Source organism: Macrotis lagotis, chromosome 1 (assembly GCF_037893015.1).
Source record: "Macrotis lagotis isolate mMagLag1 chromosome 1, bilby.v1.9.chrom.fasta, whole genome shotgun sequence".
Taxonomy (NCBI): Eukaryota; Metazoa; Chordata; class Mammalia; order Peramelemorphia; family Peramelidae; genus Macrotis; species Macrotis lagotis.
In genome coordinates this window covers 503,407,292-503,434,938 of record NC_133658.1, presented here as the reverse complement: position 1 = coordinate 503,434,938, position 27,647 = coordinate 503,407,292, and the positions used below count along the sequence as shown (strand labels likewise).

Below are 27,647 nucleotides of genomic sequence, written 5' to 3'. Positions count from 1 at the left end.
AATATAGTTCTAGTCCTTGAGGATTTTAATTCCATCTGAGAAGATACGTACATGGATAGGTATATATAAAGTATATGTAAGGCAATTTGTGGGTATGGGATTAGGGAAAGGAACACCTTAGCAGTTGTTTTTTGTTTTGTTTTGTTTTTTAGGTTTTTTGCAAGGCAAATGGAGTTAAGTGGCTTGCCCAAGGCCACACAGCTAGGTAATTATTAAGTGTCTGAGGTCGGATTTGAACTCAGGTACTCCTGACTCCAGGGCTGTTGCTCTATCTACTGAGCCACCTAGCCACCCCCCCTTAGCAGTTTTTAAAAACCAGAAAAAGCCCGGGAAAGAAGCTAAGCTGAGTCTTCCTCAGAGTTAATATGTCTAACTTGTTGGTCATTAGAACTGATAAATTTACCAATCCAATGGTTCAAACTTAAGGTTTTATTATGAAGAAAAGCAAGGAATTCTTTTGATTTGTGCTTTAATTTTAATGTTCAAATATATACACAAGTAAATAATAATAATAATAATAATAATAATAATAGTAATAACTAACATTTAAATATCATTAGATAGATTGACTGACAGACAGATATCCAGGTCAGAATAAACACTCATTTTATCCTTACAACAATCCTCTGAGGCAAGTGTCATTATTAACCTCATTTTACAGATGAGGAAACTAAGGCAAGCAGTTTAAACGACTTGCCCAGGGTCACTCAGCTAAGAAATTTCTAAGGCCAAATCTGACGTCAGGACTTCTACCAACCTAGCTGTCAAAATACAAACAATGGCAAATACAAAGTGATTTCAAGAAGGAAAAAAGGAAAACTGGGGAGTTGGGGTGATCAGGAAAAGTCTAATATAGGAAACAACTATGCTTTGGAAGTTACCTAAGAAAGGAATCAAAAAAGCGGTAGACTTGGAACAATTAAAAAAAAATTCAAATAGGCAGTAGTAAGAGGGAACATTTGCATATGGCAAAGGAGGTAATAATGAAGCTAATAATTTTAATAATCTTTACTTACACTGCCCATCAACATTACAAATAACTTTCAAGATCTTATCTCATTTGTATGACATAATTTAAGACAAGTCAGATGCTGACCATACTATAGAAGACATTTAATACTAAGGAAGGGCAGTTTAATCTTTATCCTAAGAATAATGAGAGCCATTTAACTTTCAATCATGATCTGAAAAATTGGATGATCAACCCAGAATCACAAAGACTACAGAGGATATATAACTAATCTCATACCTATAGCTAAGACTTCATCACTGTATCTGCTTGAATAGCTCCAAATTGGGGGATTCTACTTTTTATATAAGCCTAATTATGTTACTGTATGGTTCAAATTCTCCAAAAATTAGCACACTTGAGATAGTACTTTATAAAAAGGTCTGCATTGTCAGAGGATTTAGTTGAAATCCCAATTCTGATATTTACTAACTTTGTGAATTTGGACAAATTACAACCTCCCGGTATATCAGTTAACCTTGTGATGAGAAGACTAGACGAGATCTAAGAAAATCTTCCAGCTAGAGGGTATCTGAACATATCAAATACCTGATACTTTTTTAATATTAAGAAACAAATCAAAGCAACAGTCTCATATACCTATTAAAGCTGAATGGGATAGTTCAAAGGAGGAACCTTAAGTATATTTAAGATGAATGATTTTTTTTTAATTTACAGCCCCATTTATTTCAAAACATTGTCATTTTAGTCAAACAAACTGATTAAATAATTTTGGGTAAGTATAATTACTTACATTAAGAGAAGAAAGTGAAATTCTAAGAGATTAGCAATTTAGCCAATGTTCACACTATAACTTCATTAGGTGATTTAGCATCAAAGGAAAGGTTATATATAATCACTTGGAATAGCTGTCTCCATATTGTTTTAATCTCTCATCACTATGGATGAAAAAACTTTTAAGCATTTATGTGTATTTATTTATTTATGTTAATTTAATTGTATCATCACAGTATGGAGGAGAGCAGTTCTAAAAGAGTATGCCAGAAGACATGAATTCTGGTGGATTATACCATGCTGGTAAAGCCTGGAATGTAACCTAAACAAAACAAATCTGTTTTCCAAGAATTACTAAGTATGGAAAGGCATATTACCCCATTGGCTGGCCAATTGGTAATGAAGTTTTTTGGATGTGGTGACAAATGAAACTAAGACAAATACAATATGGACTTCTCCAATTCTTCCATTTGGCAATGAGTGGCAGTGATGGGAGAGATCCCATACAGTGTTTAGACTATCAAAAACCCTAATTTTTCTTCTAATTAACAAACATTTACAATTCTTGAAACAAATATGCATTGTCAAACAAAATATATAACAGTTATACACAAAAGAAATGAATGACACCAAAGATTTTTAGATTATAAAGACATCTCACATGTTTGCAACATGAATATATTTATTAAGAAAAGAACGGTTCTGTAATGGACATGGAGATTGCCAAATGTCAATGCAAAAAGTTAAATAGATTTTTCTCTTGACAGACAGAAAAAGACATTATTGATGTGGAATTATTTCTGAGTCTGTTGTCTGCAGTCATACCATCAATTTATCAGATTAAAGTAGGTTTAAAAAGCACAAGACTAATAATGAGAAAAATTATGGCATACAATTAAAACAACCTAATATTGAACAATTTAAATAAATAGCAATGTGAAATGAACACTACATTGACATTGACACTAATTACAATGATTCTATTCAAAAATTAAATCAACATAAACCAACTGCAACAATAAAGAGCCTAAAAAGTGCTTTAAAGAATCAAAAGGCAAACAAGATTTACTTGACAAAGTCAAAACCAGATTAGACTATAAAACTGTTTGTAAAACCTTATAAAGATGGATGATATAATTATGAGTAGTATGATCTTATAAATCAAAGAGAAATTGGAGAGTAAAATCACTTTAAAGAAAACCTTTGACAAGAGATCCAACCAAGCAAAATAATATAAAAGACATTCAAAGACAAAAAATTAAAAGTGGATAATAAATAAGAAAATGGAGCAACTAGGTGGCACAGTGGATAGAGCACTGGCCCTGGAGTCAGGAGGACGTGAGTTCAAATCCGACCTCAGTCTCTTAATAATTACCTAGCTATGTGACCTTGGGCAAGTCACTTAACCCCACTGCCTTGCAAAAAACAAACAAACAAAAACAAATAGTATTACCAAAGGTTTCTCCATCAAATGCAGTGCAACAATCACATCTGAACCCTAACATCACAGTTAAGATATGCTCAAAAGGAAGATGAAAATAACTCAGATGAGAATAAAGATGGGAAAAGCAGCTGGACTGGACCAAATATATCTAAAAGAACTCTGTGATGAAGATATATAAAGGAAATCTGTGATGGAGATGAAACAGTTACATGAATGCTGAAGAATCAATATCCAAGAAATCTGAAGGGAAAAATAAAATTACCAAAGGCATACGAAAAAATCTTAAAAGTTATTAATATAATAAAAAGGACCCTGAGACCATCAGTAATGAGAAATCTATGTAATTACTCTATTTAATCAAAATCAATGAGAGTCATCAATGCTCACTAAGAATGAAATAGGGGGAAAAGCAGTGATATTCTGCAATGAATGAAACAAATGATATTCTACAATGAACTACATAATTACCAATTCACATCTATCCAAAAGATAACTGAGAATATAAGATTCCACTGCACCTTATTGTTGATTATGAAAAGGCATTTGATTCACCTAAAAAAAATATCACCTTACAGCAATCTTTTCAAAAAGGTATTTCTCATACATACATTAAAATTATTCAAGTTCCCCTGAAAAATAACAAGAATGATCTTGTTCAATACTCTAATCATAAACATCAGGCAAGGCTAAAATCAGGGAGATGTATGCCGATTGAAGTTGTCTGCCAGGATCACGGAGGACACATTATCTCAGTGTTCAAGTTGAAAAGGAATTTCTGTGGATGATGAAGTGCTCTAGAAATGCTCTTATTTACAAAGGACTTCAGAATAAAATTCTGAAGGAAACACAGACCAGCAAGGCATTATTTAAAAAAACAACATGTTGAATTGATGTAAATACATATATCAATAGAGAAGTAAATATATATCTGTATGTGTATGCAGAAACACATTTTAAATAAGATTTTGTGTTTCATGTAAAACCCTCTTTTTCTGTATTACTTTTTTAGTGTTCCTTAAATTTAGAATTAAAAAATGAAATAATCTGAACTGAACTGAATCATACACACACAAAAGAAAAGGGCCTGTAAGGAAGCATTTTGTTCGAATGAAACAAATACCTTTTCATAATCAACAAATAATAGGAACAAAGGGTTCTCCTACTCTATTATATTCAATTAGTTGTGTAACAATAAAGATAAGATCCATTGTAGCACATAATTTGCAAAGTCACTTGTTCTTGTCTAATGTCCTTAGTGAAGATGTTCTTGATTTATAAAGAGACCCTGACAAAGATTTTATGTAGAAGAGAGAAATGTACACTTCTCATTACAGATGTTCTCTCAGTGGGTTTTGGATGTATTATTATTAACTCTGAGAATTCTTTCCTCAAATGAGTACTGATCCCTGAACCCCCTCAAACCTTCATCATGGATGTCTATATTATGGTCCAATTCAGCTGCTTTTTCTCCCATGTTTATATTTATTAGTACCATTTCTAACATCCCTTTAAGCACAAGTGCTAGGATCCAGGTGCGATGATTCCACTGTCTTTGTTGGAAGAAACAAGTAATAATATTGACTTTCTAAAATCTTCTCCATTTTCTTGTTTGTTGTCCTCTTTCCACTTTGATACTTAAATGCCCATCAGATTACTTTTCTTAGTTGAATGTCTTGCCAAGGTTTTCTTTAAACTGATTTTACTCTCCACTGCCTTTTTCTGCTTTATAAGCTGATTTTGCTCATAGTCGTGCATCATTCCTCTTTGTAAGATTTTTACAAATGAGTTTACATTCTAACCTTGTGCCTTTGGTAACCCTCTTTCTGGGAAATAAGTCAGAGGCTTGCTAAGTGCTTTCTGGGCTCTTTTGGTCTTTCCTTGTTGTGGCAACTAATTTACATTATTGTAAATGACAATTTACAATATAAATGATCTATAAAAAGATTAAAGAAAAAATGTACATGGCTAATCTTTTAAATAAAAGTACTATAGGGGTTGTCAATACCTTTTCTGTTCTACTATCCATTTTTGATTGGCGATTGTTTAGTTGTTATTTCAACTGAAGACCATATAATTTTCTCATTATTGTTCCTCATTTTTTTTTTTACTAATTCTGATCTTAGTTTTTATGCATTAATGGTCTCATTATACAAATGCAGCTAATTCAATGATAACTCCCATGTTAATAACAAGTCTATTCTCATATCTATTTCATTCTTTATGATGTTATTTTGCACTTGTATGTTTAGTGCCTACCAATTCTTTTTTTCAAAGAAAGAATTCAATACATAAAGGCATGAGGTTCCTGTGTCACATATCTTTGGCCACTCTTATGTCTTCTTACATAATCAGGTTTTCCCATGGATTTTTTCTCATCCTTTTTCTACTTTTATATCAAAGTCACTAAGTATCAGAGTGTGTGATGATTTAATTTAGAGGGTCTTATCAAGCTCTTTGTAAAATTTCTCTGTCACTTCATTCTCATCAACTATGCTGATGCAAACAATGTTCATACAAATACTGGTTCAAATAACTTTTTTTTTAGGTTTTTGCAAGGCAAATAGGGTTAAGTGGCTTGCCCAAGGCCACACAGCTAGGTAATTATTAAGTGTCTGAGACCGGATTTGAACCCAGGTACTCCTGACTCCAGGGCTGGTGCTTTATCCACTACAACACCTAGCCGCCCCTGCAAATAACTTTCATGGCGTTTAAAAAATGTCTGTTCCTGGTACTTCAATATATAATAATACTCAAATATCCCATGCTTATTATCTATGAGACTTTTACCTACATCCTCCCATGAGTCTGCCATGGATAGTCATACAATGTGCTTGCTTTTTTCTGACACATCCAAAATATCAGTGAACATTGTTCTATAATGCTTTTTTTAAAAATAGAAATAAAAAGCAATGTCACAAACTTCTTGTCAAAAATATTTTCCTCCAGTTAATCTCACTCAAAAATAGCCCCACAAAGACTGCTGTTGCCTAGTCACTGCTTTCTTACTTGCCACAGCATCTCAAAATGATCAAACCAATTCTGGCTCAAGGATGTGCCATATCTAAGAAATGCAAGGCATACACTCTTTAGCAAAACAACAGTTTTGATAATACAATCTAACAAAGTAACACATACATGCCTTCCCACTTCTAACTTCGTCCATTTGTTAGGAAAATGAGCCTGAGTTAGAGCCAGGAAGTTTTGAAGTTCTGCCTGTGAAATATACTGGCTATGTGACTCTGGGAAAATCATTTAACCTCTAAATCATAGGTAAGAGTTCAACAATCTAAACTAAGAAAAAATAGTCATTGTCAGACATAGTCAACGTGATGGCTAGTTTTTCTAAACTGTTCTTTTTTTCTTTCTTCTTAAATCTTTATTATGAGGTTCACTGGGTAAGGGAAAAGGGAAGAACATATTTGAAAATTAATGTAATATATAAGTAGAGTTGGATAAAAAAAATTTTTAAGTATATAGGCAACAGATAAAAACAAAACTTAGAATTTTTTCTCCATGACCTTCACAAATGGTTCATTACACCAAAAGCAGGTGGGAAAATGGACATCAAAAAAGTCATTAGCAGACAAACAACTGAAGAGATGTTGGAAAACTGAAGTGTTTTCATGATAGATTACATACTAAGGATAATATTTTTGAGGAAAATTTTTCAGAGTATGTCTTCTTTCCATAAGCAAGATAGATAAATACAAATGAAGCAAGAAGGGAAAGGTAAGTACTGAATGTTGAATGAAAAGATAATAAAATGTTGAATGAAGGAATAAAAAAATGAAATCAGGGCTCAAGAGAAAAAAAGTAGCCATCTGAAAGACTACATTAATAACAATATTCTATTAGAAAAAGAAGAGAATTCTAAAAATGAAGGTAGTAATTTCACTACTTAAAGAATGACTGGAGAAATAAGTGAAAAGGAAAAGGGGTATTTATTTTGACAAATACTTTACTATTCACTAAATTTCTTGTTTTTATTTTTTGTTTTTTCTTTAAAAGAGTGTACTACCAGTGACTAAAACCTTTTATAAAGCCAATGATATTAGGGTCACCATTACTGAAATGATCTTGAAGACTGAGTACCCTTGTAATCCAAAATTGGGAATATGGGGATGCCAGCTGGACTGACAGTTTAGCTAAAGGGAAAATAACCAGGGAGCTTTTATTCAATATAGTCTTCTACTTCTTACATGCCCTTCTTGGATGATGCTAAAGGCTTGAGATCTTTTATTTTGTAATCTCAAGGGCAGGGCTATTCCCTACTTAGACCATTCTCAATGGCTCTTTCCAATTAGAGTCTTGTGTTTTTGTAATTCCTATGCATGGGGTTACTGTACACACATTTCATATACTGTATACACTGGGGTTACTGTATAGAAAAGTACTGTAATTTTATTCAATGATCTCTTATAACTTCCCCCCCACCCCCACTCCCACTTCACAATACCTTCTTTTCAAGGAGACAACCTACTTCAACTCAATTAGAACATGAAGTCGGAAGGGACTGAGAAGAGTCAGGATACTGAAGGAAAAACCCATTCACCAATCTCTTGGGGCAGCAGGATATTCTAAGAGCAGTATATATTTTTTTAAAAGGAGCAGAGAAGGTTTTCTGTGTTATTTTGTGAATTTTTAAAACTCAAACCTTATGCATTAGATATTAAAAAAAAATCTCCCACAGTCATTTTACAAAATTTGTTTTGCCATTCTGCAAGGTAAATTTGTAAAATGGAATGGACTGAAAATATCTATAATTCACATATAATCACCAGAAATTTTTATTTCAATCTTAGAAAGAATTTTCTAAAACAATGACAGTAAGTTAGGCATAAAATACAATGATACTAAAACTGAATTTTTGATAAATATGAATAAAGAAAATAAATGTTTATAAAACTAAAAATTTCTATAGAAGAGACAAATATAGTAACTACAGTAACAACTTTCTCCTTGAAGCAAAGGGAATAAGTTCTTCATTTTAAAATATTTTAAAAAATAATCTTGAATATAAAGTGGCATATTAAACTAAAGAAAGGCAATTGTGATGATTAGGCATAATCAAGACACAATAGGCTAGCTCAAAACCCAGATATTTACTAGAAAAATAAATTTGTTTGAGGTTGAAGGAGAGTAGACAAATCCTTAATGGTCTAATTATGATGTAAATCATTGTACAATAACTTTTCCCAACTCTATTATATCATACAAAGAATTAATCATATTTTTAGTTCTCTCCAGTCTGAGGTCTAACCTATGAATAATTATTTATCCCTCATTATTCAAAGATTATTGTTCCAGTTAAGCAAGTCTATTCATTTTACAAAACTACCACAAGGTCAAATTTAATAATGTTTTAAATCTAAGTGAATTGTAAAAGTACTTTTACTTTTGGGGCTTTTATATGGGTAATGAATGGAGATGAGGTCTGGTCTTGTGCATGTATCATAACACACAACATAATCATCCTACTGATCCAACAGGTCTCAGGAGAAGAAACATCGTTATGTTCTTAGAAGTCTCCTATATTTCTCACAACTATGTGTTTATAGTATAACTAAAAATGAGTTTTAAAAACACTCATAAGGGACTGTTTTATTTTACTGCTAACATGTCAATTGTGAAATGAAGAAAAATGAAAACTAAGAGACACTTTTTGACCACCTGATGCCTGCAGTATATAATAAAGAAGAAAAAAGAAGGAGCAGCCACAGTCAATAAAATAAGCAATAACCAAAAGTTCAAACTAAAATGTAAAAAGATAAGTGCTGGATTCTTTCTTTGCCTTCAGTTAAGTTTATTCTCCCAATGTATAGACTGACTTTCCTTTACAATCATTTCAGTTACTGCCCTGCATGCAAACTTCCATTTTCACAAAAGTAGAATTAAGCAATCAAAGCCTAAGAAAAACTGCCACCCACACAACTGATTTTTTTTTTAAACAAGGAGCTTGGTTAATAGCTACAGAAAATAAAATCTCAATAGACAAGAATGTGAGTCAAAACCTTCTATGATTTAAATTTTTTTCAGGAATCTGCGCACTCCAAATGAGTTCTATATCCAAACCCCAATTGTGATGGCTCTAAAACAAAGTCTTTCTGATTTTTCCTTGCAATCTTTTTCCCAGTTTGAATTGAAGCTGTCCACAGAGTTCATTTTCAACAACAATAACCTGTAATTACTGAAATGAAGGTAGACAGCTGGGTAAAGGACACAATATTTAAGATGTAATGTGACCCTCCATACATTCTCCCTATGAAGAAGAATGCATTCAATACTATTTGAGGTTGTATTCAAGACCATGCCTCAAGGACAGAACAAAAAAAAAAGGTAAAAAGACTTTAAAAATCCAAATCCTACTATATACCATATAAATCCATAAATAAATGGCATTAGACTAAAAAAGGAACAAATAAAATTCTTTCAGTTAAGCTTCTGGTGGTTACTACATGCTTGCAATTGCAGCTATGGTTCTCCTCCCTAGGCAAGGTCACTTTTATCTAAACTCCCCAAGTACCCTGTGGCTATTCCCTGTAACTCAAAGTCTGGATTAGAAATCGTTCCATGGAAAGAATAAAAGAAGCTTACCACAGATCAGCAAGAAGTACATTTTCCCAACTGGCTCATTTCACATGCTCTCTTACATTCAGTAACACAAATGAGGAAGCTCAAGTCTTTCCCTTAGCTTCTGGCAGAGGGAGTGGGTGTAACTCATTAAGTTTCATGCAATGATGAATCTGGTCATTTGGGTGTGTTGGAAAGACTGTTTCTCTTCTCCACCCACCACCACCTCCCACCTCCCTCTTCTCCGCCTCTTTCAGTTTTTCCCCTTAGGCATTCTCACCTAGGAGAATTCAGGCTCCTGGCATTAGCCAGGTCTTATCCCCCAGCTCCTCTTATCTATTAGGAGACTCCTACCAGGTTCTTATTTATACATTTTACATAAAACCTTACTTTCTCATAGAGTGTGACAGCTATAGTCAAAAACATAGGCAAAGAGCAAATTTTGAGGGAACAATAAAGCAGCAAAGTTTATAGTATGATTTTAGAAAATAAAAAGTTCTAAATTCCTTAGAAGACAGACAACTTGGCCAATCAATATAACATTCTGCTGATAAAGGATATTAAAAATGAAATATTAAAAACAAGGATCAGATATTAATTTGAATCTTTTCATTATAATGTATGCAGAAATAAAGGAAACTAGATTTGCTGCTTAAAGAGTTAACAAGTTTTACAAAAATATTTCCAATAAGAAGGAAACTGTGTGCCAGCTATGGGCTAAATGCTTTGCAGATACTATTGCATTTGATCCTCACAAAATTCTCTTGAGTAGGTACTATTATAATGCCCATTTTAGAGACAAGGAAACAGACAGAAATAGGCTAAGTGACTTATCTAGGGTCAAAAACTTCTAAGTATCTGAGTACATATTTGAAATGCAGGCTTCCTGACTCCATAGACCAGTGCTCTTAATTGAGCCATCTACTAGCTATCTCTCTATCCAATTGTCCTGATTCCACCAGCACAGATATTGGATGACAATCTATCATTTCTTAATGCCTCACTTGGAGCAACTTTGATTTATAGATCGCAGCAGCATAAGAAACTACACTTAAGTAAAAATAAAAACAAGGTACTGCATCAGACATAGTTACACCCTTCACAGATGAATCTGATAGATTAATAGATAATTAACACCTAATACCTCCTGTAAAGATCTTCTCTGATGCCTCATTGTGGAGTTGAACCTGAGTTTTCAAAGGCTATGGCAGTAAAGTACAAGTTCTAGCAAATCCTACTAAACAGGAAGGGGGAGAGTAAGCTTGGCAACCGAAGGAACACAGCTAAATTAGGAGAGGTTCATCACCAGATGAGGGAGGGAATGATTAATTTTTTGGCCTCAACAACTCACACAATTTTCTATTAAGTCATAGAGACATTATCTGTATCTGAGGAATACTTACTACAACAAAATCAAGGGATCTTTGCAACATAAAGTGTCACAGCTGACAAACCAACAGTTATGTAATACTCACAAAACTAGTATATATTAGCATATATGTTCTGCTGGAAAAAAAGGATAAGTTGATATTACATGATGGGCAGCTAGATGGCGTGATGGATATTGTTGCTGTTTGTTCTTCCTTCTCAAAGGGAGGTGATGGCATGACATGTGCTTGAACTGGATTTGAGTGAGGGAGGCTGTGCTAAGTCACCAGTCTCACTTTCTCCTCCAGAGTCACCTTGGTACAGTGGCCAGATAGGAATGAAGGATGACTGGAGATGGTCGATCACATATCTAGTAAGTGTCAAGTGTCTCAGATCACATTTGAATTCAGGTCCTTCTTACTCCAGGGCTGGTGCTCTATCTACTGCTATACCTAGCTGCCACTATTAGCAACGTAATGGATTGAACTTTTCCAGATTTTAAGTAAGGAAGATTTGAAGGCAAATCCAGTCTCAGACACTTACTAGTCATGTGTGACCCTGAGCAAATCATTTAAACCTTTTTGCCTCAGTTTCTTCATCTGTAAAATGGACTGGACAAAGAAATAGCAAACCACTTTAGCATCTTTTTTTTCTTTTGCAAGGCAATGGGGTTAAGTGGCTTGCCCAAGGCCACACAGCTAAATAACTAAATTAAGTGTCTGAGGCCGGATTTGAACTCAGGTACTCCTAACTCCAGGGCTGGTGCTCTATCCACTGCGTCACCTAGCTGCCTCCACTTTAGCATCTTTGCCAAGAAAACCTCAAATGGGTTCACAAACAGTTAGACATGACTGAAACAACTGAACAAGATTGGATGAATATAATCACTAAAATTTTCCTAAAATTACTAAAATGAGTAAACTTCCTGAGAATGATTTCCATCTCTGCATTTGGTACCTAAAAGACCTTCTGGAAGGCTCTCAGCTCCTGAATGAGGATTGTTTAATTATATCTAATCCAATTCAAACTTACTAGGCATTTCTTTCGCCATCTCCATGTCTTGCTTCCCCCTTCCAAACTCCTCCCCACCCCTCATTTTCTCCAGACCTAGGAACATTAATCAAATCAACACATTACTGCTACATAAAATATTCTGTCAATCAATTACCCATGACTCCACTTACCATTTTTGCCAAAAAAAACTTGTCCCTGACCACAACTTCATTAAGTGAATTCCCAGTCCTTGGAAAAATGTCTGACACAAAGTATTTCCCATCAATTTAAATGCTTTTTCATTTCAAATATATATTCATTCATTTATTGACATTAAGCTGACTCTTCCTTCTTATTCAAATGCCATATACTACTGTGACTCTACATGATCTCTTGAAACCAAATCTTATTCTTCAATGCTATTCTATTTCAGGTGCTCATCATCTCCTGCCTAGACAAATGCTATAACCTCTTTTTTTTAATATTTAATATTTATTCTCATTTTGTACAAATAATGTTTTTATAAATTAATAAAATATTCTTGTTTAAGAGTAAACAAAATACCCCTCCCCCAAAAAATATAGACTCACTTGAGCAATAAAGTAAAGGGGAGAGAAAAAAACTTAAAATTAAAAAAAAAATAATAGTAATAATTGTAGGTCTGGCCAGGTGGTGCAATGGACGAAGCACCAGCCCTGGAGCCACAAGCACCCAAGCCCACATCCAGCTCCGTACACCCAACTAGCACCCAGCCATGTGACATGCAAGCCACCCCAACCCCACTGCCTTGCAAAAACCAAAAAAGAACAAAAAAAGACCCAAAATAGAATAAAATAGTAATAATAGTGGGGGAGGGGCTGGGTGGTGGACAGAGCATTGGCCCTTGAGCCAGGAGCACCAGGGTCTAAATCTGGCTTCAGACACCCAACGATATGTGACCCCAGGCAGGCCACCCAGCCCTATTTGCCCTGCACCCCCCCCAATAATAATAATAATAATAACAAATGTGCTTGAGTCTTTGTTCCAACACCAACAACTCTGTCATGGGTGGATCACATTCTTTATGATAAGTCCATCACAAAAGTTACTTCGATATTTTTCCACCATTGCCATTGCTGATCGCAACTCCCTCCTTTCAGATTTCTTCACTACCATGTACTCTATTTTCTCTCTCCTTTCACTATGACTCTGCTGTAGGGTAGCTGAGTGACACAGAAGACAGATCCCTGGCCCTGGGGGCAAGAGGCCCTGAACCCCCATACCACCCCTTAGGCCCAGCATCTACCTGGCCCTATGGTCCCAGACAGGCCTTCCAATCCCAGCCCTTGCAAGAAGTAAAAAAGAAAATGTGTTTTATCTGACCACTTTCCCCCCATGGACCATCCTCTCCTCCATCACTCACATTCCCACCCCTTCCCCCTGTCCCCCCTCTCCTTCTTACTCCAGATATCTGTACCCCACTGAGTATATATACTGTTTCCTCTCCTAGCCACCTCTGATGAGATCGAAGATTCCCTCATTCCCCTTTGCCTTCCCCCCCCATATCATTGCAATAGCTCATTGGAATAAAGAAAAATCTTATTATATACAATATCTTGGCCTATTCCCCCTCTCCTTTTTCTTTCTCCCATTACATTTCCCTTTTTTTCTATTGACTCTATTTTTACACCATATTTTATCTTCAAATTCAGCTTTCTCCTGTGCTTCAACTATAAAATCTCCTTCTACCTGCTCTATTAACTGAGAAGGTTCATGAGTATTATCAGTGTCATTTTTTTCTATGCAGGAATACATGCAGTTCATCATCATTAAGTCCCTCATATTTTCCCCTTCTCCTCCAATCTCTATGCTTCACTTGAGTCCTGTATTTGAAGATCAAACATTCTGTTCAGCTCTGGCCATTCCAACAGGAACATTTGAAATTGCCCTGGTTCATTGAAAGTCCATCTTTTTCCCTAGAAGAGGACATTCAGTTTTGCTGGGTAGTTGATTCTTGGTTGCATTCTAAGATCTTTTGCCTTCTGGTATATTATATTCCAAACCTTATGAGCTTTTAATGTAGTTGCTGCTAAGTCCTATGTGATCCTGACTGCAGATCCATGATATTTGAATTGTGTCCTTCTGGCTGCTTGTAATATTTTCTCTTTGACTTGGAAGTTCTGGAACTTGGCTATAATATTCCTAGGGGTTGTTTTTTGGGAACTCTTTCTTGGGGGGATCTGGATTCTCTCCATTTCTATTTTGCCCTCTGCTTCTAGGATATCAGGGCAATTTTTCTGTAGTAATTCTTTGAAAATGATGTCAAGGCTCTTTTCAGGATCATGACTTTCAGGTATTCCAATAATTTTTAAATTATCTTTCCTAATGGGGTGGCTAGGTGGCATAGTAGATAAAGCACCGGCCTTGTAGTCAGGAGTACCTGGGTTCAAATCCAGTCACAGACACTTAATAATTACCTAAGCTGTGTGGTCTTGGGCAAGCCACTTGCCTTGCAAAAACCTTTAAAAAATTATCTTTCCTAAATCTGTTTTCCATATCAGTTGTTTTTTCAATAAGATGTTTCACATTTTCTTGTAATTTTTTCATTTTTTTGGTTTTGAAGTATTGAGTCCTGATTTTTTAGTAGATTCATCAATCTCCCTGAGTTCTATTCTTTGTCTGAAGGATTTGTTTTCCTCAGAGTTTTCTTATCTCTTTTTCCATCTGGCCAATTTTGCTTTTGAAAGCATTCTTCTCCTCAATAACTTTTTGAACTGTTTTATCCATTTGACCTAAGCTGGTTTTTAGCATGCTATTTTCTTCAGCATTTTTTTGGATTTCTTTGACTAGGCTGCTGACTTCATTTTCATGTTTTTCCTGCATCTCTCTCCTTTCTTTTCCCAGTTTTTCTTCTAACTCCCTCATTTGATTTTCAAAGTCTTTTTTGAGCTCTGTCATAGTCTGAGCCCAATTTCTGTTTTTCTTGGAATCTTTAGATGCAGGAGCTTGTGCTTCTTCATCTTCAAACTGAGTGCTTTGATCCTTCTTGGGCTCATATGCAAAATATTTCTCAATGGTGTTCCTCTTGTTTCTCTGCTTGCTCATTTTCCCAGCCTAAGCTTGTTTTGGGGGTGCTTCTTGAGCTTTTGGGACACTCCCACAAGGATCTCAGTGTGTGAGGCTCTGTCCTCCCTCCTGGTCTGTGAATGACCATATGCGCCCCCCTCCACCACGGGGCTGAAGTGGGGGGGGGGGGACCTGCTGTTCTATGGGGGGGCCTAGACTGTGATCAGGATCTGAATGTGGTCAGAGCCCCAGAATCCTGTTCCTGGGGCAAAGCTCTGCAGTCTCTCTTCACTCCCCTCCTTAGGTTCAATGGGCTCATGCCCTAGGGGCTCTTGCTTACTGGCTCTGTATGCTTGTTTTCTGGATCTGGGCTGAGGTGGCCATGCTGCTTGCTGTGTGCCCTGAGGGCTGGGCTTCATGTGCTTGCTCTGGCAGAGGTCCCCTGCTGTTCCCCCAATTTGTGCCCAGTGCTCCCCGGGGCAAAGGTCAGGAAACTCCCCCGCTGCTGTGAGCCCAGCTCCCAGTGCCCTGGGGCTGCCTCCTGGAGACTGAAGTTCTTTTGCTCTGGCGGGCCACCCCTCTGGTGGGCTGCCCCTCCAACCTCGGGGAGCAGAGCCTTTCTGCTCTTTTCCAGGTTACCCTGAGTAGGAGAACTGATTCACTGGGTCCCTCTGTGGGTTCTGTCTCTCGAAAATTTAGTTAGAGTCCTTAGTTTTGAAAATTTATGAGAGAGCACCTAAGACAAGATCAGTTCTTGTTGCCATCTTGACTCCTCCCCCCTTAATCTATAACCTCTTAATTGATCTATTTTCTAGTCTTTTTCCTCTAAGATCCATTATCATAACAGCTGACAAACTGATATTTCCAAAAATCTCTATTCATGAGGTTGATGAAGTGGTCTAAAGTCTAAGGTCCAGGACCCCGATCAGGTGGTAGTCACAGAAGGTCCAGCAGGTAATCAAGGTGGTAAAGAAGTTCAATTATAAAGATATGTCTATATCTTGATGTTGTTATGAGATGCAAATATTTCTCTTAGTCAAGAAAAGAACAATATAATTGGTTGAGCAAACAAAATAACCATTTTTGAGTGGTTTAAATAAGATCAAGAAAACTTCCAATCCTTCCATGAGAGAAAATTCTTTCTCCTCACCTCTAGCCACCTCCCTCCATATCTTTCATGTAGCTTTAAAGAGAAGATACTGTACCAGTAGGTGATATTGTATTCAATGGCAAACATCAGACAAATGCAAACACAAAGAGACAAAAACCCAAGAAAGAAAGCAGCCGCAATCTGTATCTTCTGGCAGCAGAGAAGAAAGTTGGACTGTGGAAACAAGCAGATCCTGGTAACTCAGCTAAGTGGCCACTATACCCAAAGGGAGCTATATGAGAACCCTAGGAAGGGAGAGTATTTCCACATACCTAGAATGCTTTATCACCCTTAGAAGCCCTCACATTCTATGAGGCCTTTCCATATCCCCTCCTTCAACTGTTAGTCTTGCCTCTCCCATTCCCTAGAATTACTTTATATGTATTTTTGGATTTATTTTAAAACTATTTGTCTTGAATATATCCTTTCACGAAAACATGAATTCCTAAAGTGTATGAACCATTTATTAATTTTGACATTGTATCCCCATATGTCTAGAATAGACAAAGTAAGCATTTAATAAATAACTATTGAGTTGAATTCAGTCATCAGAGTGTAATAGGGGGTTGGATTGGAAAGTTTCCCACAGAGCTGGGCATGCATGCTTTGGCTACAGGAGGAAGAACACGTTGTTCTAGAGTAGAGAGGGAAGGAGCCATACCAAAGAGGATTGTTGACTGAGCTGCCCACTCTGTGAGCCAAGGAGTGAAGAGAAACAGCTTCTAGCCTTTTTTTTTCAAACATCCTCTTTGCTAGTACACAGCTAATGCCAACTTTCTCTTGGATTTTCCAAAAAAAGGGGAGGAGATTCTCTCCTCTCCCCTTACCTCCTCAGTAGGAGCTAAAGCAACTACATGCGCATGGAAGCAAGAATGTGTATCTGCCTGGGTGAGCCAACTGCATGATTAAAAGTTTGTAACTGCCTCTTATACTTTGTTTTTCTTTCCCTGAGCACATTACAGAACAGGGGTTCTAAATGATTAAAGTTTCCAATTTTGGCAATGACTATTTGAATTTAAATGGTTGACCATTCCTCAGCAGTAATTGCTGGCAAGGCTATTTCCTCCAACTCTATAATTTTTCCAAGGAAGAAAGAACCACTGTGCTAGTAAGTCACATTCTAATGGATGAGACAATATGCAAATTATGATGGCTTATAAAATATATATGGGCCATGAATGGAAGATAATTTCAGAGAAAGGTAGTAGTAGCAGTCCAAAAGGAAGAAGGGTGAAGGGGCAGGGGAAGAGAAACAGAAAAGGACCACCTGCTGAAGATGAGATTTGAACAGAATCTTGAAGTCATTCAAAAAAGTCAACAGACTTGGGTGAAGAAGAAGAGCATTTCGGACATGGGAAATGTGAAAAGGCTGTAGTAGATGTGCCAATGAGTGAGGAATAGCAAAAAAAAAAAAAAACTTAGTGGAGTTGGATCATAGAGTATGTTAGAAGTAGGGAGAGAAGGTTATAAGAAGACTAGAAAGGTAGGAAGGGGACCAAGTAATGAAGAGATTTAAACAGAAAGCAGAGAACTCACAATTTTATCCTATACTGGAGTTTACTGAGTAGAAAGATGAAGTTGAGAGGATTAAGTCTGGGCATTTGCAAAATCACTTTGGCACTTGAATGGAAATTAGAATGAAGTGGGAAAGACATAAGGCAGGAATAAACATGAGGCTGGTGCAATAATCAAGGTAAGAGATGATCAAGGCCTGGACTAAGATGCTGACTGTGTTAATAAACAAATGACAACGTGTACAAAAGATGGTTTAAATATATAAGAGACGAAATTTGACAAAGGATTGAATATGTGGAATAAATGAGAACAATGAATCAAGCATGATATTGAGGTTTTGACCCTGGGTGACAACATGGGTAGAATTGTCCTCAACAATAATAAGAGTGTTAGGAAGAAGAAGATTGGAAGGAAAGATGAGTTCTATTTGGGATATGTTGAATTTGAAATATAAATAGGACAACCAATTCAAGATATTCAAAAGTGATTGGTAATGTGAGATTAAAGCATAGGAAGGAGATCAGGAAAGGATATTTATAGAACTGTAATTCATTTGCATAGAGAAGAAATTTGAATCTATGAGAAGTGATGATATCACTTGCAGAGCAAGAAGAGGGAGAAAAGAAGGAATAGCCCAAGGCAGTCTTGGAGGACACACTCACAATTACTAGGTGTGACAAGGATGAAAATCCAACTGAGAAGAAGACAGGTAAAAGAATCAACAGAGAGAGGAATGTCACAAAAAAACAAATAAGAGAGAGTATTCATAAGGAAAGAGTGATCAACAATCTCAAATGCTGTAGAGGGATTGAGAAACAAGAATATGAAGGAAAGCAGTGGTATCCCTGGAGAAACAAGAAGTGGCAAAAAGGAAGCAAAGAATATCTCCCATACCTTGACCAACTGGTAAATTGGTAAGAGTAAGTGAAAGCAACCAATATTAAAAAGGGTCATCACTTGGTGAGTGGCAGAGGATGGAAGAATGGAAAAGAATAAGGTTAAAGATGAGAAGATGGGCAGGCATTCCAGAGAGCACAGTGAAAGAAGAGGGTAGAACTGGAAAGGGACATAATATTGTTGAGAGGTTCTAATGGAGATGGGGGATGGAGTTTGTACATTAGCAGCAGAAGATTCAGAACCACTGGGAAGGAGAATGAGGAGAGGATACAAAACATGTTGACCATTGAAGAATGAAACTTCTCTCCTTTATATTGGTAGTTGTCAAATCTTGTGTGAGCCTTCCTGTCTGTCACTCTTTGGTAATCAAATGCTTTCTTTTGTAATTACTTGCAGTATTTTTACTATGACCTAGAAACTTTGGATTTTGGCTATAAAATTTCTGAGTTTTCATTTTGGAGTTTCTTTCAGGGGATGATTAGTATATTCTTTCTATTTTAACCATTCCTTCTGCTTCCAAAAGAACAGTGGTTTTATTTGCTATTTAATGAACCATAGAATTCAGGATTTTTTTTGTTCATTCTTTTCAGAGGAAAGGAAAGCGAGAAATAAGCATTATATTAACTATATATTATGTGGCAAACAGTGGGCTAAGAACTCTTTTAAAAAACAAATACCTCATCTGATCCTATAAAACTTGGAGACAGGTGCTACTATTATCCTCACTATTTGTATTTTTTTTGACAATTAAGCAAACTGAGTCAGACAGAAAAGCTAAGTAATTTGCCCAGTATCACATAGGAAAATAGCAAGACCAGATATGACTTCAGGTTCAGACCTACACTCCATTCACTTCCTCTAGCTGGTTCATACTGATTCTTAGATTTTTCTGCCCTTGACCTGCTTTCCAAGTTAATTGTTTCTGATAGGAGCAATCTCTTTTTTCCAGTGTTTTGATTTGGTTCTAATGTGTTTTTTTCTTATGAAATCCCTTATTTATGATTGGCCTATTTTAACTTACAAAGTATTTGTTACTTGAATAAAGTGAATTTATCACCTTTTACTCTAAGATATTTATTATCCTTCTAATTCTTTCTTCCATTACCCCTTATTTTGCATCTTGTTTCATTTTTTGCAGGTATTCTGTAAATAGTGGGGGGTTTTTTTGATTATCTGAGCTCTCCAGTTCCTGTTTCCAGGCACAGTGATAGAAGCTTTAGTTGTCATCATTGGCAAATTTTCTTGTTTTCCTCATGCTGACTTTTCCAATGGATCCCCTTCTGACATCTGACTTGTCCTGTGCTGGAAAAAGGTAATTACTGAAGTTTTCTTTATATTTCTTGAATATTGTTTGGTCTCATTTGGAGTAATTTTTCTAGAAGGAACCTATTAATCTTTCGGGGAGATCCTAAAAACAAGTCAGGTCTAAATTGGCATAAGTAGCTGGAGAGAGCTAGAAAAGTCTCAATGCCCTCTCTAGGTGTTGAAGTTCCCCAGGGCTGAACCTGATCTTGTGACAGCAGAAGGAAGGGGGTGCGAGGAGGGGCCATTAGGGCCATTGCTAACAAGAGCAAATCTATGACTCTTCCAAAGTTTTCCTCCATATCAAACTTTTTTTAACAGTAAAAGAAACATTTAAGTCACAAAGTATATATAGAATTTGGAATCTGAAAACCAGGATTCGAATTTCACAACTACATTTCTTGTCTATGTGAACTGAGCAAGTCATTTAAACTCATGGAGTCTTGGGTTCTACATCTTTAAAATGAGGAGACTGGACTAGATACCCTGTAAGTACTCTTTTAAGGTTAAAATCTCATCATCTAATATCTTAGAACCATAAGATCTGACTTCGAGTCCTATTGAAGCTCCAACACATGTAATCTCAGTTTTTCAATATGAGAGGAAGTTCTTATAGTTTGTTTTGAAAAAAGCATCTTAGGGGCAACTAGATAGTGCAACTAGGTAGATAGAGTACCAGCCCTAGAGGCAGGAAGATTTGAGTTCAAATTTGACCTCACATATTTAGTTATTAGCTGTGTGACCCTGGGCAATTCACTTAACCCCAATTGGCTCCAAAAAAGAAAAAAAAGCATTTTATAAACCACAACATACTAAATATCAATACAAGCTATTATTTTATTATCACTTTTTTGTTTTAAGAATGATAATAATTTGCTGTTGTTAAGGTATTTTTCAGGTGTGTCTGACTGATCTATTCTGGAGTTTTCTTGACAGACACACTGGAATGTCTTGCCATCTCTTTCTCCAGCTCATTTTTTACAGAAGAACTAAGGCAAACAGGATTAAGTGACTAGCCCCAGGCTCACACAGTTAGTAAGGGTTTGAGGCAGATTTTTTCCTCCTGATTCCAAGTCCAATATTCTATCCACTATGCCAACTCAAAGCCTGAAAGATAATAATAATAATTATTATTATTAACAATAATAATTCCCATCTAATTCCAAGGTGACTGTTGCTTGTTAATCACATTTTTAGCAATGAAGCATAATATAACTGATTTTTATTCATAATATTACCACCATCACCACAGATGATGTTACCTAACTATGGTACAAAAGTCCTATTGCCACTTTAGCATTTGATGAAAGGCTGAATTTGAAGGCATCAGTGAGTTGAATTCAAATCTTTGACACTTACTAGTTTGTGACCATTGATTGGTAAGGCATGTGTACACCTAAATCTCCTTTTCCTCCTTATTACTTACCACATTTTCACAAGAAACATAGTTCCTTTCTCTGACAATGTATAAGATTTTCAAGACAGGAAAATGACATTGAATCTGCTAACATTTTATCAAAAAGTAAGTTAAATGTAATTACTAGAAAAAAATTACAAACAGGAAGTAAGCTAGTCTTCCTGATTACTTTGGGGAAAAAAATACACTTCCCCTATCTTTTAACACTGTCTTTTTTTATCTCAACTGATACTATTTTGGAGACAAAGTCATATATGTGAGTACAGGAGGAACCTCTACTAAAAATCTGTTAGGCCTGAAAATTAGGGTTCCATGAAAAAAACTGTGCATACTTCATGGGGTATTTTGCATTCCAGAGTTTGAACCAGTGTGTTAACAGATTGTCATCAAAAATTAAAAATTTGGTTTTTCATGAGATTCCATAGAAGCTTCAGAGGAACTAACAATGGATTAGAGAAAATTATTAACAGAGGTCTGAGGTTAAAAAAATTAAACTTCAATTATTCAATTGCACTTTTTTGGACATGTAGACTTGAAATGTGCACACTGTATTTTGCCCTCCATGTCAAGTCATCCATTAACAAGCCAAAGGAAATATGTATACTTTGTCTACTTACTTAAGAATAGCTATTCCCTGGGCAGAATGCAAAATCTTAGACCAACTCCACCCTCACATCATATTCTACCTTGCCCCACTCCTCATCATCCCACAAAGCTACAGAAGATAATATTACAGAAAAAAAAATTACCCCATCATTTGAAATTCCCAAGATATTTTCTAATTTGCTCTTTTGAAATCTTAGAATTTTTCTAAAAATACATGTGAAAGGAAGGAAAGGAATACTTGGGGCCCGTAAAATGAAGACCAAGTTAATGCAGAAACTAAAAAGTATATATTAGGAAATTATGCAAACAATGGAGAGATGGAACTTTTACAATTAAATTCTCTGGTCAGTTCAGTAGCAGTATTACATAGTATTTCATTACTCCAAAGCTCTGTGATCTCTTCAGTATGGGTAACAACACCTTTAATCTTTAATAAATTTTAAAGTTTCACTAAGACTTTTGGAGTCCCCAACAATAGCAGGGGACTTTTTAAAGTTGTAGTGGACAAAAAAATCAACTAACTATAGACCATTGAATGAACTGGTGCCTGGACAAATATGATACTTCACAGGTCTGGTACTTGAAACTCTTATAGAACCTAGATGAGTTAATGCTCCAGTAACAGAGTTTTTGATAAATAAGGGTTTTCACTACACTCTAAAATGTGAATCTCAAGTAGGATTTTGGTAAAGAAAAAAAGGGTAGCAATAGTGAGAAAGTCAGTAAACCATTTTATCACAGCAAAGATTCTGTAGATACCCAGTCAAAATACACAACCAAGCCCTTGACTTAACTTTTAAAGACAAAATGAGTTGTTGGGGAGACAGAAATTAGTTGTATGTGCAGACCCTCTATGATATAGCAAGGCTACTCTCCTCAGGATTGGGAGATAGGGGTGAAAGAGGCAATCTGGGGGGGGGTAGAACATATGGGTGGAGGAATTATTAACCACAATTATTACTAACAACTGCTAAGTTCAGTTATTTGTACACTGCTAAAGAAGCATATGGCCTTCCAGTACCCACCAATTTTGGCACCATGAGGCAGAGCTCTGGTTATAGGACTGTGTGAATACGTGAGTATTTTGTAAAGTTTCAAATGTATGACAAAAATGGCAACCCTGGTGTAATATCAAGAACATCAACTATGGAATCATGGGACAAGGGTTTAAATAGGAGCTCTGATAATTTACTTACTAACTAAAGGACCACCTTGTTTTGTCTTCTCTCAACGTCCTTTTCAGGGAGTCACACAAATCCTATGTCATGCCAGAATTTTGTCACTCACCTCCTGAGTATATCTTCCCAGCAAGCCCTAGCATTCCCAGAAAACTCATCTTAGAAATCAGGTCTTTAACCAAGGACTTTCTACAGTACTCCAGAGGCTATTACTGGACCAATATCACCTCCTACTGCTCCCTTCTAACTCTTCAGCAGATGCACCAAAGCTGTACTTATTGCACTTATTGCAATGTGAGGTCTTGCCATTGGACTTCAGTGACTCTGAAAGAGAGTGAGGCTGGTGACTTTGTGCAAGTCTTCTTTACTTAAATCCAGTTCATGAGAAAGTCAAGACATTACCATGTGATGTCACTGAGCCTCTTTGACAAAGGTAGATATTTATGTTTGCACTCATTCTTCTATAACTACTAAATTCTCAATATTTTATGTCCTCTCCATCCCAATAGTGATTCTGAACCCCATCCCAAACTGCCTACTTACTTATTCCCATTCTCCTCAACAACAGGATCACAATATCCCCCTATCTGAACCCTCGTACTGTGCTCCATAATTAACATAATTCCTCTCAGTTTAAACTTTGTCATTTCTCACTTCTTTATCTTCTTGAATTCAGGGAGACCTGGAGCCTTCCTAATGTCATAACACACCTGACCAACTGATCTATTATTGGCTGTGCTTTCACTCATACCTCACTCACTGGTTGCAATGGGGAAGATGAATCATCTTAGCTTTCCACTGAAATTTTCAGACCTTTTCTCTACCACCATTACTTGGAACTTCTCCTTCTTGGAGGTCTATCATAGTCAAATCTTGATGATTGTTATTTACTAACTTCCAGGATATTCTCCTTCCTTCTTCAATAAGTTCAATGCCTGTTAGACATCAATATATATGTTTTACCCTAACTTTCCAATTACTCAGTCTACTTAATTCTCAAAACCTATGTCTTCACTTCAAATGAATAGGCACAAATATCCTCAAACATATCCTTGAACTTGCCATCAACAGTATTCCACTGAAATAATCATAAACTCTGAAATTCCCTTACATGATCACATTTTTTAATCACACCATCCTTGCCTATTTCTTTTTTTTTTTGCAAGGCAAACAGGGTTAAGTGGCTTGCCCAAGGCCACACAGCTAGGTAATAATAAGTGTCTGAGACTGGATTTGAACTCAGGCACTCCTGACTCCAGGGCCGGTGCTTCATCCACTGCGCCACCTAGCCACCCCTGCCTATTTCTTAAAATTCTTAACCTTATTCTTCAGACTCACTATGGCCTCCTAAGCCCCTTTTCTCATCTCAACCCTTTGATAAATCAGTTCAACTGTTCTCTTACACTAGAATTCCTTGCCCTCTTTCACCATCACTGTACTATACCTAACCAAAACCCACTCTAGATTTATTCCAGTATTATTCTGCCTTCATCCTGATCCACACGTCACAAAACCATGCTAATTTAGAGAACTAAAAACTCATGGTACACGATCTCAGCTGGGCCCTAATGACAGAAGATAACTCTTTTATATGGCTAATTAATACTCATCTTTCTGCTGGGGGGCAACATCACAATAGTGACTCCAAATTTTCTCAACTATCCTCAAGTCTCACATAGTACCTCTTTCCCCACCCATCTCAGCTATGGATTTATTATTATACTTCACTGAAAAAAAAAAACAACCTCCAGCACTCACCAGGAGATCCCTGTTCTTCCCTCTTCCTCATCTCTAGTCACACCAACCTGTCTTATAAGAGAAAGCAAGCCTCCTTCCTGCCAAGATATATATCTCTTAACATGTATTTTGATCCCATTCCCTCCATTCTTCTTTTTTCTTTATTTTTTATTTTAGAAGGTTTTATTTATTTGAGTTTTATTTATTTGTTTATTTATTTGAGTTTTACAATTTTCCCCCAATCTTGCTTCCCTCTCCCACCCCCACCCCCACAGAAGGTAACTTGTTAGTCTTTACGATATTCCTATAGTATGCATTGATCTAAGTTGAATGTGATGAGAGAGAAATAATATCCTTAAGGAAGAAACATATAGTATGAGATATAGCAGAATTACATAAGACAATTCTTTTTTAAATTAAAGGTACATAGAAAGTCTTTGGTTTTTTGTTCAAATTCCACAATTCTTTCTCAGGATACAGATTGCATTCTCCATTGCAGATATCCCAAAATTGTACCTGATTGTTGCCCTGTTGGTATGAGCAAGTCCATTAAGGTTGATCATCATTCCCATGTTGCTGTTAGGGTGTACAATGTTCTTCTGGTTCTGCTCATCTTGCTCAGCATCAGTTCATGCAAATCCTTCCAGGCTTCCTTGAATTCCCATCCCTCCTGGTTTCTAATAGAACAATAGTGTTCCATCACATACATATACCACAGTTTGTTAAGCCATTCCCCAATTGATGGACATTTCCTCAGTTTCCATTTCTTTGCCACCACAAACAGAGCTGCTATGAATATTTTTGTACAGGTGATGTTTTTACCCTTTCTCATAATCTCTTCAGGCTATAGACCCAAGTAGTGATATTGCTGGATCAAAGGGCATGCACATTTTTGTTGTTTTTTGGGCATAATTCCAAGTTGCTCTCCAGAAAGGTTGGATGAGTTTACAGCTCCACTAATAATGTATTAGTGCCCCAGATTTCCTGCATTCCTTCCAACATTGATCATTGTCTTTTTTGGTCAAATTGTAAAGTCTCAGAGGTGTGAGATGGTACCTCAGAGATGTTTTAATCTGCATTTCTCTAATAATTAGTGATTTAGAGCAATTTTCATATGATTATGGATTGCTTTGATTTCCTCATCTGTAAATAGACTTTGTATATCCTTTGACCATTTGTCAATTGGGGAATGGTTTGTCTTTTAAAAAAAATTGACTCAGTTCTCTGTATATTTTTGATATGGGTCCTTTGGCAGAAACACTAGCCATAAAAATTGTTTCCCAATTTCTTTTTATCTTGGTTACAGTGGTTTTGTCTGTGCAAAAGCTTTTTAATTTAATGTAATCAAAAGTATCTAGTTTATTTTTAATGGTGTTCTCCCTCTCCCTTTCCATACATCTGACAGGTAAACTATTGCTTGATCTTCTAGTTTACTTATAATATTGTTTTTTATATCTAGATCCTATATCTTGATCTTATCTTAGTATAGGGTATGAAGTGTTGGTCTAATCTAAGTTTCTCCCACACTTACTTCCAATTTTCCCAATGGTTTTTATCAAAGAGAGAGTTTATATCCTAATAACTGGACTCTTTGGGTTTATCAAACAGCAGATTACTATAATCATTTCCTGCTATTGCACCTAGTCTATTCCACTGATCCACCACTCTATTTCTTAGCCAATACCAGACAGTTTTGATGACTGATGCTTAATAATATAATTTTAGATCTGGTAAGGCTAAGCCACCTTCTTTTGTACTTTTTTTTCATTACATCTCTAGAGATTCTCAACTTTTTATCTCTCTATATGAATTTACTTACAATTTTTTCTAACTCATTAAAGTAATTTTTTGAAATTTTGATTGGTAGGACACTAAACTGTAATCTATCTCCTGACTCTTTCTCTGTTTCCATAAACATAAATCTCCCCATCATCCTTAAAAACTGACTAGAAAGCAGCTATATGGCATAGTGAATAGAACACCGGCCCTAGAGTCAGGAGGACCTGAGTTCAAATATGCCCTCAGACATTTAATAATTACCTAGCTGTGTGATCTTGGCCTACAAAAAACAAACAAAAAAACAGCGGCCAATCTCATTACTTGATCGAGAATATTCTCAAAGTTGCCAATAATTTCATTAATGTCTAATCTAAGAATCTAAGAACCATTTTTTGGTCCTCAATATTCTTGACCTATCTGCAGCCTTTGACAAATTGATCACTCTCTTCTCTTAGATACTCTCACCTCTTTAGATTATAGTGACACAAATTTCTCCTGGTTTTCCTCCTGCCTATTTGACTATTCTTTCTTTTTCCAGGTTGGAGATGGCTAGAGAAATGAGGTTCTTTCATTACTATTATAGAAGGGTAGTTGCTGAAAACCCAAGTCAAAATCAAAGAAAAAGGCTCAACAAAGAGGTATTAAACTAAGTTTAAAAAAATGTAATCACAATAGGGGATCCCTTTGAGAAGTGTGAATCAGTCCTCTGAGTAAATTAAAAAGGTAGCAGCACAAAGAGAAAAATAAAATTCCAGCATGACATTTAAAAATCAGTTCCCTGAGTCCTCGAAGGAGTTTCAAAAGGGAATACAACACCTGATGGGATGAAAAGGCACAAGGAGTTGAAGCATGAGAAGCTGAAAGAAACCATAGGGCTTTCTGAGAGAAACAGAGAGTCAGAG

General features: G+C 36.1%; 1 protein-coding gene across 3 annotated transcripts in view; it reads right to left on the bottom strand.

Annotated features, from left to right (window-relative positions):
- The window catches only part of TIAM1 (TIAM Rac1 associated GEF 1), a 355,527-nt gene that overhangs the window by 178,688 nt on the left and 149,192 nt on the right, over positions 1 to 27,647 (bottom strand). The window contains exon 4 of one of the 3 annotated variants that reach the window (XM_074214024.1): positions 25,483 to 25,643. The exons of 1 other annotated variant lie outside the window; for it this stretch is intronic. The gene's annotated coding sequence lies outside the window, so the exon portion shown is untranslated. Of the gene's footprint in view, positions 1 to 9,782; positions 9,955 to 25,482; positions 25,644 to 27,647 lie in introns of those variants that run through there. One more of the 3 variants, XM_074214022.1, reaches the window with a different exon arrangement.